Here is a 9,576-nt window from a genome sequence, read left to right as displayed (position 1 = left end):
ATATATATATATATATATATATATATATATATAGTTAAAAGCCAAAGTCCCAAACCAATTAAATCCCTTCAAGAAGACTACACATCTAAAATTTTCTCCATTGTAGTTTTTTTTTTTCTGTTCTACTTTTAGTTATTTATAGCTTTCCACAGTTTTTTTTGTTATTTCAGAAGAACTGGGTATGGTGTTGGATGCCTTTAATCCCATTGTTGGCGAGGCAGCAGCAACACGAGTCAATCTCTAAGACTGAGGTCAGCCTGATATACATACACAATGGGACCCAGTTTAAAAAATAAAAACAAAAAGGAATTTTAGAACTAAGACAACATATTCTGTTCAGATATACTAAGGACATCTAACAAATCATTATCTGATACCTGATTTTATTAACACAAGTACTAGATTTTTGTCATTTCTGAAGATTCCACTTTCCAGAGTTTGTTAGAAGCTAGTCTGTTTCTATCTTAATTCTTAAAGATGTATGAGATACTAAAAACCATGAGACTGATCTGATAAGGGTATCATATATCCTACATACTAATTTTTCCACATTAAAAAAAGCAAATGTGTGTTCCCCAAACAAACAAAAAAAAAAAGCAAATGCAGGCTTGTTTAATGGCACATTACCTGCTGTCGTAGCACTTGGGAGACAGAAGCTAGAAAAGCTGGAGGCCAATCTGGGTTATAGTGCCAAGACCATGATCCAACACACACAGAAACCCCAAATAGTAAATGTTAACTTTCAAATTTCAAAAAATTACCAGGCAAGCAATCAACCCTAGTGTATCAACCTTCAGAGACAAGATTTTTGGGTGCATTTTTTTTTTAAACACAATTCTTCAATAAATCAAAGTCGCCATCAGTAATACTGGTTTCCTCTCCATGTAATGATACAAGCATAATTGCTTCCTAATATTACCCTCCTCTTAAAAGTTGCTGCACGTAGCCGGGCCTGGTGGCACAGGCCTTTAATCCCAGCACTCGGGAGGCAGAGGCAGGCAGATTTCTGAGTTCGAGGCCCGCCTGGTCTACCAAGTGAGTACCAGGACAGCCAGAGCTATACAGAGAAACCCTGTCTCGAAAAACCAAAAAAAAAAAAAGTTGCTGCACAAATTTCCATTTCCAAATAAGAGAAATGCCCCCTCCTAAGTGGAAGTTTTCGGAGTCCAATTTTATGTGCCTACCAACAAGCCCTGACTGAGCCTTTTGTTCATAACTGAATATTAAGAGTGAAACCACTCAACTCTATCAATTAAAATATCATGCTTAAAAACCACCATTATTAATATTTACCAAACACAATCTGACTGTTAGGATACATTCCTAATGGAAGTGCAACCTTTCCAATTTTGGATTACTTATTAAAGACTATACTGGTAGCACTGTCATAAAATTAAGACTTAAATTCTCAGGCTGGGTATGGTAGTGAACATCTTTAACTTCAGTGCTCAGGAGGCAGCAGCAGGTGGATCTCTTGTAAGTTCGAAGCCAGCCTGGTCTACACATCGATCGAGTTCTAGAGAAAACCTGTCTCAAAAAAAAAAAAAAAAAAAAAAAAAAAAAAAGACTTAATACTCTCTTCTACCACAGCATTTATGTGAACCATGATACTTCTACAATTGTGTAAGATATATTATCACTGCATTCCTGCTTTTAAACTTTCCTTTATCGCCTTGTACTATTACTTAGTTTAAAAGCATCAGGTAAAAAGTTAAAAGTTTCAAATCAGTTCATGTTTAAAATGCTATATAAAAGCTGTATATAGGGGCTGGTGAGATGGCTCAGTGGGTAAGAGCACCCGACTGCTCTTCCGAAGGTCCGGAGTTCAAATCCCAGCAACCACATGGTGGCTCACAACCACCTGTAACAAGATCTGATGCCCTCTTCTTGAGTGTCTGAAGACAGCTATAGTGTACTTACATATAATAAATAAATAAATCTTTAAAAAAAAAAAAAAACTGTAATTAAAATGATTTATAAGGGAAAGATACCTCTATGGGTAGGAAGTATGAACTAAATACTTGTCAAGTGCCTAGAAATAAAACCTGTTGGGTAAAAGCTATCCTTTTAAAGGATTATATAACCAGCCAGATTAATCTTCTCTAGTACTTTGGAGACATTTGACTTTGTAAAAATATTTAAGTGCAAAGGCAACGTTGGGGTTTTTTGCAGTAATATACTTTCTCCTCCCTTCTAGAGTCCTAAAATACTAATGTTCAAAAGTTATGAAGGTAACTGGGCTGGGTGTGGTGGCACAAGCCTGTAGGTAATTCAGCTCTAGGGAGGTTGAGACAGGAGGTACAGCCTCTCAAAAACAGCCTCCACCTGTCTCAAAAAGAAATCTACACAATCTTCGTAGTGTGACTTAACTGCTAATACAATAATATTTTGTGGTAATCTTGATGTTACCGAGACTGGCCCCGAAGTCACAGCAATTCTCCTGCCCTGTTCTCTTGAGTGACGCTATTACTGGTATGCGTCACTACGCCCAACAATTAGGAGTTTTTAAGGAGCTTTTCAACACCTATGGAAAACTGCCCGCAGAGTCAAGTCTAAATTTACCTGGGCGAAACATTTTGGACCGACTGACAAGTTAGCCCATTTAAATATGCAGCACGTAGCATCAACACAAAAGTCCCACGAACACTTCCTATGAAATCAGCCACACGTAATTTCAGAGCTTTAGAAAGACTAGAAATTTCAGAACCACATCTAGACATTCTAGAAACGTCTACATGAATAACTGTAACCTGTCCAATATAAAAATATTCCACAGAAGGAGCTATTCCACAAGACGGAGTCACAGAACAGTAAACGCGCCTTAAGGGACAAACACCCACGGTAAAGGAAAAACACAAAAGCATGGCACAGCTCTAGCAGAGGAAAGAGAGACTGAAGGGCTACACCATGGCCCCTCCAAACCCTTTGTCTGAAAACCGGAAGGTCCCATAACACACGATCCCGTCCGGAGGAGACTGGACAATTTTGACAGAGAAAAAGAAAAGCGTGAGGGAACTGATTAAATAAACAAATATCCTCGCCTACCAAGAGCTTTCCCAAAGACGCAATTCAAAAATCCAAGCGTTAACGTTTCCTTTTCGGCCATTTTTACGCAACTGCGGGGGGAGTGGGGGCGGGGAGGGATTGTTCCAGATGTCTGGCGAAGATCGCGCGCGGGCGAGGGACGCGGGAGTCTTGGGGAACGGGGCAACACGGGGCGATGGGTGAGTGAGGACTGACGAGGCGATGGACGCCGGGGGAGAGAAACGTTGGTCAGAACACGCAAGCTTCTCAACGTCCTACGAAAGCCTCCATTTTGGGTCCGTTTCTCCGAGGAAACCCGGCAAAGGCGCTAGACGGGACCGGCGCGCCCACGGGCTGTCCCCTCGCGCTAACCAGCCTCCTCGAGCGGCAGGCAGGCCCCCGCGGACGCGCGGTCGCTCCCTCAGGCTTCCAACGCTCCTCCCTCCTGCTCGGCGCCGCGGCCCGCGTGTAACGGGCTCGTCCCGCCCCCGCCCACGGCGCGAGGCTCGGGCGCGGGACGCTCGGCGGACCGGCGCACCTCCGGACACCCCCCCCCGAAACTCTCCCGCGGCACCCGGGCCGCCGCCTGCCCGCCGACCTCCCACCGCGGCCGCTCACCTCCGCCGCCCGAGGAGGCGGGCTGCGCCGCCACTGCACTCCTAACATGGCGGCCGCCGCTCGGGCGCCTCACATACGCAGCGCCCGAGGAGGCAGAGCGGGCGAGCCCCAGAGAGCGGCAGCAGCGTGCCAGCTCCCCACAGCCTCCGCCACGGCGGCCGTCCCGCTCTGAACGGACGAATGGAGCCCCCCGGCCACCCGCCCGGACGCTTACCCGCTTCACGCCTACCTTAGGGGAAGGGAGAGGGAAAAGGAGAGATACCTCTCTCAGCGAGCGGGACGCGGAGGCTCCCACAATCCCCCGCAGCAACGGCGCTGGCAGGAGGTGGCGACAGAAGCAGAGCCTAATCTCGCGAGAGCGCCCGTTCCCACCACCGGCCCCAGTCCTAGGTCGGCCCGCGCCAAGCCCCGCCCCCTGCGCGGGGTGGGCCGCTGACGCGCGCGGCGGGCCGAGTGGCCCGCGTTGTTCTCCCAGGCCCAGGAAGGATCCCTCTTCCGGCGAAGGCGGGAAAGCGGCACCGACCACTCAACCGCTTCCAGTACCTCTGCATCTCAGCATCTACACAAGGCTGCAAATAACGAGTTAGCCGCGCTAGACGGGGCTCTATAGACTCTCCGTTTTATCGGGTGAGGAATGGCGAGGTTATTGACGGCGGAGAAAGAAACGTGCCAGAAGGAACTAAAGTTTTAGTTGTTCTCGCTCCTACATGCTAACTCGTCACTGTGTCTGGGCGTTGAGATGCTATGCTGGCCCCAGATTTTATGAAGTCCACGATTCTTCCCTTTTGAGATAAAATATAGCCCAGCAGGTTACAAATACCTTCCAATAACTTAGAACTTGGAAGGCAGAGAATCTTCCTATATAGATTAGTTATGGACAGCTTTCTTTGGGGGTGGCAATGCCACTTACCCATCACCAGACAGGTGAAAATGATGCAAGGCCTCCCAATTAGCACTTGACCCCAATTTATGATTTCGTCAGTGCCTCAGAGAAGTCAACTGTTACAAATTTTTGTCCTTGTGGAGCTTACACTACACGCAGGTAATCCAAACAGAAATGTACATAAATGCCGGGCAGTGGTGGCGCACGCCTTTAATCACAGCAGAGGCTGAGGCTGGCGGATTTCTGAGTTCCAGGACAGCCAGGGCTATATGGAGAAACCCTGTCTGGATAAAACCAAAAAAGAAAAGAAAGAGAGTGAGAGAGAGAGAAAATGTACATAAATTTAGCTAGATGAGTGATTTGAAGAATGAGAAAGCAATGGAAGATCAGGGGTAAAACTAGTGGATTTATAGGTAGACGTCACAAAATTGCATTCAAGACTGTTGCAAGTGTAAGGAAGATAGGTAAAACAAGTGACAAACAAGATGAATTAAATATAGTGATTAACATAAGAAGTCCAGAAAACACAAAGCATACATGTTTCCACTGTGAATAGAGCAAGGGCAAAGAGAACAGATAAGAGAACCATTTTTTTAAGGAACATGACAAGAAATAGGAGCATGTGCCTGAAATTTCTGCTCAAGAGACTGAAGGAGAAACTAGGAAACAAGCTGTTGCCACACAGAATAGCATTCAATAAAAACAAAAATAGTGAGCCCAAGTGAAGGAATACTTAGAAAATCACAATGGTTAACAAGAACAAGACTAAAAATAAAATTTAGAAACTTGATTATAATAGATGCTGAATATATTGAAGGGAAACAGGGCCCACTCAGTGAGGAACATATAACAGAAATCAGAGTTGAAGCTTATTTTACTGACAGGAGCCATAGGTACTAAATATAATTTGCATGGAAAACAACTTTTTTGTTGTTTTTTTCAGGAATGGGTTTCTCTGTATTGCCCTGGCTGTCCTGGAACTCAGAAATCAGCCCGCCTTTGCCTCCCAAGTAATGGGATTAAAGGTGTGGGGCACCACTGCCGGGCAAGATTTTTATTTTTGTTTATCCGAGTACACTGTAGCTGTCTTCAGACACACCAGAAGAGAGCATCAGATCGCATTACAGATGTTTTGAGCCACCATGTGGTTGCTGGGATTTGAACTCAGGACCTTTGGAAGAACAGTCAGCTCTTTAGCTGCTGAGCCATCTCTCCAGGCTTGACAGGGAGAATCCTAAGGAGGGGCTGGAAAAAGGAAACAGTCTACAATACAAATTACTCAGAGAAATGTCTTTAAAAACACCATTATAATAGAGCTGAAATTTAAAGTTTTGTTAGAGGACAAATAATTTTAGTTTTTCTGACAATTAAATGTGTTGTGAGTTAAATTCTGTGTTAGAGGACATGATCAGTTTAACCAAGATCACAGGGTTTCAAGTGATAACAAGTGTCAATGGTCATTGAAATATCAAGATTTCCCTATAAAATTTCAAGTCACAATACACTTTACCAAATGTTTCCAGAACTCTAATGGCATCTCATGATTTTAAAGAAGTCAGACATTTTAAATTATTTATTGAAGATCTGCAGTGACGAGGAAGACAAATTACAGGTCCGAGGAGACTTATCACAGATTTGAATGATTGTATTCACAAAGTACATTGTAGTAGTTTGGGGATGCAAAGTTGGGAAGACCATCCTCTGATAGGGTAGACATTTGGCCTAAAGGGCAAGGCTATGAGCTGGGACAAACCAAGATCTCTTTATTTGGGCTTTGGTGGTGTGGCCTCCACCAGGAATGGTAAGAATGAAACCCTCAAAGCGGGAGCTGCTGAGGCTTTTAGAAAAGGTGACCAGCCTTGTACAGATAGATGGCATTTTTCCAAAGCCAAGCTTTCAAGGAGAGAGGAAGGCTCAGGACCTCACCTAGTCATTAAGGGCTTCCAACCAGGAAAAAACATGCATCTATGTAGAACAAAGTTTGGGTGGCTCGTGCCTGCACCCTCAATTGAGGTGAGTGTGAGAGCAGTCTGGGTTAACCTACAGGACCCCCGCCTTACAAGTCATCCCTGCCATATTTATCTGATACAGTATGCACACTAGCAAATTTTGGGGCACTGCACATTAAACACAGGGAAGAACAGTATATTTCATTTCCCTAGTGCAGGGGATTGAACCCAGCACCTCATAAAACACACGCCCTGTGGCTGAATCAAGTCTCTGTCTCAATTACTGTCAGATTTTACAAAAGTTTGGGATGCAGTGCGCATGGTAAGTTACTAGAAGCCTTGTGTTGAGTTTCAGTCCTCAACATAACATAATCTGGGCAGTGCCTGTAGGCCTGTGAGGCTGGAGGTTCAAGGGTACTACACACCAAGACAGAGACCATGTCACAAAACAAGTCATAATAATTTAACATTCATTTTTAATATAACCTACCATGAATTTAGCCACAAATAGCATTGGTCTTCCCTCCCATGGAGTTAGGAGTCTAGTAGCTTCATCCATTGCCTTAAAGTGGTCCTGGGCTCAATATCCAACAATGGGGGAAAATATGTATTATGTCTTATATTAAGCAGCTTAAACTGGATGCAGAGGCTTACCATGTCTGTAACTGCCATATTTGGATACATGGCAAGAGCCTCTTACTCAAGAACCCAAAGCAGCCGGGCGTGGAGGTGCACACCCTTAATCCCAGCGCTCGGGAGGGAGGGGCAGGCGGATTTCTGAGTTCAAGGCCAGCCTGGTCTACAAAGTGAGTTCCAGGACAGCCAAGGCTATACAGAGAAACCCTGTCTTGAAAAACCAAAAAACAAAAAGAACCCAAAGCAGCTGCTTAGGTGGTGGGAGAGATAGATGGTTTGGCAGAAGCATATGGTGCTTTTGTAGAGGACCAAAGTTCAGTTTCCAAACACCTTGACAAGGTAGTTCACAAATGCTCCAAGGAACACCTTCCACAGTTCTGCATTCATGCACCCATAGGAAATTTCTATCATTAACATAACCTTTAAAGCATCCATTTACCTTTAAGTGATTAAAGAGCAGAAGGTATACACTTTTATGGCTAAGTAAGTACATGGCCCCATGTTCAATGTCCAGCAATTCTCCACGAAGATTAACTTTACCTATAGGATCTTCCTTGTGAATCTAAAATGCTAGCCAACAGGCCTTTAAGAGCAGTCAGAGCTGAGTGTGGTGGCGCACACCTTTAGTCCCAGCACTCGGGAGGCAGAGGCAGGCGGATTTCTGAGTTCGGGGCCAGCCTGGTCTCCAAAGTGAGTTCCAGGACAGCCAGGGCTACACAGAGAAACCCTGTCTAGAAAACCCCCCCCCCCCAAAAAAAAAAAAAAAAAAAAGCTGTCAGATTGAAAAAAGGTCTCACCATTACCAGGTAGAGCCACTCAAAACACAAGAATGTGAGTAGACTTGTGGTCATTGTGCCTTTACCTCCACATGCTGGGAAAAACTGCCCAAAGACCTTTTAATGAGGTCTTACTGTGTGTGTACCCTTGGCAGCTAATGGAGAGATCCTAGCCCAGAAACCTATCCCCGAGAAAGAACTGAGAGTGGTGTTATGTCTATACAATGAGTTGCTAATATTTGCTTGATTTCCTTTTCGGGATAACTTGAAAGTAGAGTGGCACCTAATTGATTTACTGTACTCATTCCTTCAGTAGTTAAAGCAAGGATGCTGCTAAATAAAAAGCGTATTAGTTCATTAGCTCAGTGAAATTGTTCTCCTTAGAGTTCCCCATAGCTCCATTTATGGGAGCTATTCACAAGTCTCAAGAGTCACTTCCACTCTTCAAGTCCTTAATTAGTCGTTCTTACCTGTCCTTTCCCTCTGTGTGAATTCCTAGGGGCTAAAGAGGCTTTTTTTTGTGTCCCACTGGGATGTCTAGAATTTATCCCTCTGGGTTTTGTTTTTCTAATTGTAATTTGAGACCTGGACCAACATTTCAAGAAAAATGTCACTTGTTTAAACCAAGTGTCAAAGTAATGAACGGCCATGTTCAATGGCAGCACTAGTCACCTCATTCTTCACATGTTCCTTCTAACTTACAGAGATGTGGGATAAACTTATCCAGAGTGATTTGCCAACACCACTTGTTGCCCTTGTTCAGTACTGACCACCTACACAGTGGTTCACATCCTATTTTTACCTCCAGTTCTAGGGTGACCTCATGGGCGCCAGGAACAAAGAAGACATACATCAATGCAGGCAAAAGCCCCTATGCATAAAAGTAAATTACAAAGTTTTTAATTTCCATGTGCATTGGTGTTTTGCCTGTATACCACAGAAGCCGTCTGAAGCTAAAGATGGTTGTGAATGACGTAGGTCCTCTGGAAGAGCAGCCAGGCCTTCCACGAATGAACTGTCTCTCCAACTTCCCCCCACAAAACAAAACATTGTGCCAGGCAGTGGTGGCGCACGCCTTTAATTCCAGCACTTGGGAGGCAGAGGCAGGTGGATTTCTGAGTTCGAGGCCAGCCTGGTCTACAGAGTTCCAGGACAGCCAGAGCTAGAGAAACTATCTTAGATTTTTTTTTTAAAAAAAAAGTTGTTTTGAATGCTTTAATAATTCCACTTCAATTTACCAAGAGCTAAAGGACAACTGGGGTAAGTACTGACTAATTAACTCCACTTATCAATTAGTAAATCCCGTTAAGTTACTTTAATTGTATCATCTATGCATGGAAGCCCCCTATGCCAGTGAATCCATGCATTATTATCTCTTAAGATCACAGGAAACCATGCTGCGGGTATCCCGACCTGTGACCAGGAAGGTAACCTCAACAATCTGAGACCCAAATTTCTGTAAGTGGCTTAATGGGTAAAGCTGCCTCCTGCAATGCCTGACAACTTCGCTGGATTCCCAGGTCTCGCATGGCAGGATGAGAATGGAGTCAGTGTTGCCCCCTGATGCCCACTTCTGCTGAATAGCATATGCATTCCCACAAAGTAGACACAATTAAAATTGCTGCAGGAAGGGCACAGTGGTACTTGCAGGTAACTAGAATGCTTTCAAGACAGTAAGGCTACTGTCCCG

The 9,576-nt window shown here is 44.4% G+C and overlaps 1 protein-coding gene across 5 annotated transcripts in view; it reads right to left on the bottom strand.

Moving 5' to 3' along the window:
• The window catches only part of Matr3 (matrin 3), a 32,194-nt gene extending 28,188 nt beyond the window's left edge, over positions 1-4,006 (bottom strand). The window contains exon 1 of one of the 5 annotated variants that reach the window (XM_021215095.2): positions 3,872-4,006. The gene's annotated coding sequence lies outside the window, so the exon portion shown is untranslated. Of the gene's footprint in view, positions 1-3,045; positions 3,426-3,642 lie in introns of those variants that run through there. The other 4 variants (XM_029546750.1, XM_029546748.1, XM_021215096.2 and 1 more) reach the window with 4 other exon arrangements.
• Positions 4,007-9,576: the final 5,570 nt, after the last annotated feature.

This window comes from Mus pahari, chromosome 15 (assembly GCF_900095145.1).
Source record: "Mus pahari chromosome 15, PAHARI_EIJ_v1.1, whole genome shotgun sequence".
Taxonomy (NCBI): domain Eukaryota; kingdom Metazoa; phylum Chordata; class Mammalia; order Rodentia; family Muridae; genus Mus; species Mus pahari.
The sequence above is the reverse complement of the archived record's forward strand: the minus strand, read 5'-3'. Positions and strand labels throughout refer to the sequence as shown.